Below are 4,290 nucleotides of genomic sequence, written 5' to 3' on the forward strand. Positions count from 1 at the left end.
ACCTGGGGAAATTGGGCCAGCAGCTCCAGCAGGGCCCAAACAGCCAGAGGACTGGGACGGGACAAAAGCCTGCCTCACATACTGGAGAATCCCTCTGGTTAAGGAGTTTGAGCAGTGTAACCCTTGGAAGACAGAGCCTAAGAGCAAGGGTCTTTGTCCAGCTCAGTCTGAGGTTGGAGAGAGCCCAAACGCTATTGATAAGTATTATAGAAACTGGAGAGGTGGCTAGGAAGTATTTATTCCACCAAAGGGTGTGTGTGTGTGTGTGTGTGTGTGTGTGTGTGTGTGTGTGTGTGTGTGTGACAGAGAGACAGAGGTAGAGCGAGAGAGACAGAGAGAGACAGAGGTAGAGCGAGAGAGAGAGAGACAGAGAGAGACAGACACAGAGAGAGACAGAGACAGATCAGGAAAAGTCCTTTCATTCAATACTTGGGAGAAATAAGTTCTCAAATGCTGTCCATGCTGCCTCCTTTTGGTTCATTAATTCCCTGAGAAAGATTCCTAGCTTTGGAATTAGAAGGGACCTTGTGGGACATTGAAGCCAACTTCATCCATCACTCTCATTATTACTAATTCTAGTGATGATGTTTATAGTGATGATAACTAGCATCTTTGAGGGTTGCAAAGCATTTCATACATCCTCACAGCAACCCTGGAAAATTGGAGCCATTATTAGCCCCATTACAGAGATGAGGGAACTGAGACTCAGAAGTTAAGTGACTTGTCTAGGGTCACTAACAGCTAGCCAGTCAGTCAATAAACAATTATTAAGTGCTTATAAGTGCCACACCGTGCCAAGTGCTGGGGAATCAAAGAATAGCAGGATTTGAACTCAGTTCTTCTGACTTGAAATGCAATGCACTGTATCCATGCCCTTCTGTGAGAGAGGCAGAATTCAAACCCAGTCCTCTGCATTCAAATCTAGTTTCCTTTCTATGATACCACACTTGAGCTGGAAGGGTGAAAGGCCAACCACCCAAAGAATCCCTCCACTGGTCCTAAAGTAATATGGAGCCCTCCAGTTTGGATGCCCTGGCTTAAGCTGTAATCAGAGACGTTTCCAGACAGAAACATTCCAGCTTCTAAGAATTAGGTGATGGTTTTGACCTAACAACAATGAAAAGAACCCAGTTCATCTCTCTAAGCAATGGATAATTGTCTGAACCTTCCCAGTGTGGGGGCTGGGGTGGGAGTGGGAGGTGGGGAGAGGGCCTCTCCCTGAAGAATGACGGAAGGACCCAGCAAATTATGTCAAGCACAGTCCAGGAAAAGCTTCAAATGGGGCTAGAGATGGAAAGTCCATTGTGTGACTGGACAGTGTCATGTCATTGCTTCTGATAGGGCTGTAACCTGAGGCCCCACCTGGGAGCCAGAACTGAGTTGAAAAGAGGCTTCGGTGAGATAGGCAGCCCTGGGACCAAGGACAGAGCACATACCTAGGGTTGCCTCAGGATCAACAGGCAGGCCGGGCTCGGCTGACCCAGGGGGCTGTGGGTAAGTCACTTGCTCTGCATAGGGCTAGGGTGGGGAAGACAGTTCAGGATCTCTCTCCCCAAACTGGGATGTACAGCTGTGTATAGGGACAGCAAAAGTATCTAGTGGTCTCTGTTGTTTCTCTTGCCCTTATGTTCAGCCCTTGCCTGCGCCTTGTGAAATATCCATTTAGAGCTGGGAAGTCATAATGTAATCAGGACTGAGGGAAATTTTCATTTAATAGATGAGGAAATTAGGGTCAAGAGGAGGAAAGTGACTTCCTGAGTGGTAAGTGAATCATGCTGTCATGGATTGATCTAACTGTCTAACTACCTATCTGTCTATCTATCTGTCTGTCTATCCATTATTTAATTGATAGTGAGGATATCCAATCATGTATTTCTTACGTCATTTCACTGTGTCTCCATTTCCTCATCTATAAAATGAGGGGGTTGGACTTAATGACTTCTGAGGTCTCTCCAGAGCTAAATCCTATGATCTCCCAATGGAAGATGGCCCTTCCTCTGCAGAGAAAGAAAAGTAGGTTGAACTTGGAATCAGAGGGATGCTCCAAATCTCCCTCCAGGGCACAGCTGCTAGAGACCTCTGGAACAAGATTTGGCCTTGAGCTGAAATTAGGGACCTGGTTCAGGTACCCACTATTCTCACTGTCCAGCCTCAATGGAAGCCTGTTTTGGCTTCATCCTCTTTCCCAAGCCCCGAAAAAGCCTCTGCAGGCCTCCAGGGCCCCTCAGGCTGCCTGAATGCAGGAGACCCTACAAAGATAGCTTTAAAGGTTTGTGAATCATTTTATTTCATTTACTTCTTACAAGTGAGGAGGGATACAGTAGGTGTTATCGTTCCTATTTTAGGTTAAGTGACTTGTCCAGGGTCAGTCAGTCGATAAGCATTTTATTACATGCTTTACTATGCGCCGGACACAGTGTTAAGGGAGGGGGGGGGAGACGACATACAACCAACTTGGTACAAACAAGGTATACATGGGCAAGATAAACTGGAGGCGACCAGCTGGAGGGCAGTACCATTAAGGACTGGGAAGGGCATGAGTAGGGAGAGCATTCCAGGCAGGGAATGGCCAGCGACTGTGCCCCGAGTCGGGAGATAAGAGTATCTCGTTCGAGGAACAGCCCGAAGGGCAGTGTCACGGGACGGAAGGGTGGAGGGCTGGGGTTAAGGTGTAAGAAGACTGGAAAGGCAAGTTATGAAGGGTTTAATTTGACCCTGGAGGCGCAAGGGTCAGTGGAGGGATGACATGATACGATCTGCGCCGATCTCTTGGACAGCTGAAGGAAGGAGAGACGCGAGCAGGCAGACCCCTCCCCGCAAGGCTATTGCAACGCTCTAGGTGTGAGGTCTGCACCAGCCACCAGCGGGGTGGCGAAGTCCGAGGAGAGAAGGGGGCGTGTTCAGGAGCTGGTGTGAAGGTGAAATTGATGAGAAGTGTAACAGAGGTGAAATCGACAAACCTCCGATGGAGGGGAGGGGCAGGGGTGAAAGGGGGCCAAGGGCACGGGAGGACTCAGGCTCTGAGTCTGGGGCTGGAAAGAGGGTGGGGCCCCAGGTAGGATTCCAGCTCAGGTCCCCCTGATTACAATTGTCTTCGACACCCAGCTTTAGTGCTAGGACCTGAACTATTATTTGGGTCCAATGAGGAAAGTGAGGCCCAGGAGTTAAGAGATTGGCCCAAAGCCACACAGTTAGTAAGTGGCGGAGTCCGAAGTGGAACCCAGGTCCCCGGACTCCAAGAAAAGCGGGTAGTCTTTTCCCTAAGTCAGGGCCGGGAGGAGCTGACTGACAGCTGCCGCCAATGGAGGGCGTGGCCTTCTGCTGTCTCTATTATGATTGGTTATTTTGTGAGATGGGGTGGGAATAAATGGGGCGCGGGATGGGTGGGGTGTTCTCTTTTTTAAATCCTGATTGGTCATCACCCTCTTCCCCTCGGGGTCGGACAGAACAGTTCACAGGTGGTTTAACCTATTAGATTAAGGAGAAAGGCTTCCATCCGAGGTCATCCCAGCTTGGGATCCACCCTGAAGATGGATCTGGGCCGACGACCCGTCCAAGGCCCGGATCCTCCTCCCGCCTCATCTGCGCCTCGAGCCCGCTGAACTCTGGGATTTGTAGTGCAGCCTCCCGAAGGGCGGCACAGAGGGGACTTATGGGAAACTACCATTTCCAAGATGCTCCGCGGAGAGGGCGGGGCGGCGCTGGGCGGAGCTTAATTCTGGACCTCCAGGAAGGAGGACATGGCGGCCCTGGGCATCTCTGGGAGCCACCTTGTCTGTGGCGGGGTCGGCTGGGGGGGGGGGGGTGGGGGCCTCCTCTCTGGCTGTCAAATAGAAGTCACTTCCACGCCCCCAGCCTCACCCCCAACCTGGAATGACCGTCCTCCCGCCACGCCCATTCCGCACATCCATCCCACCCGGGCAGCGGTGCCTCCTCCAGGAAGCCTTCCGGGCCTGGGGGGCTTTCAGCTGAGGCATCCCAGTTCCTTATTCCAGCCTTCAGTGGCTTTATCTTCCTAGACTGTAAACCGGGGGCGGTGGTCCTGGTCCATTTACATTCTTCTTAACCAGCCCGTGCAGTGCATGGAGCCCTGGACCTGGAGCAGGAGGACTTGAGTTCAAATCCAGCCTCTGACACTTACTAGCCATGTGACCCTGGGCAAGTCGCTTAACCTCTGCCTGCCTCGGTTTTCCTCCTCTGTAAAAGGGGATGGTAGTGGCGCCTACCTTTTAGGGCTGTTGTCAGGCTAAGATGTGAGGATATTAGCGTCAATGTGGTGATTGTGTGTTC

Source organism: Petaurus breviceps, unplaced genomic scaffold (assembly GCF_028583685.1).
Source record: "Petaurus breviceps papuanus isolate PSGF00001 unplaced genomic scaffold, PetGlider_PUasm1.0 446, whole genome shotgun sequence".
NCBI classification, from domain to species: domain Eukaryota; kingdom Metazoa; phylum Chordata; class Mammalia; order Diprotodontia; family Petauridae; genus Petaurus; species Petaurus breviceps.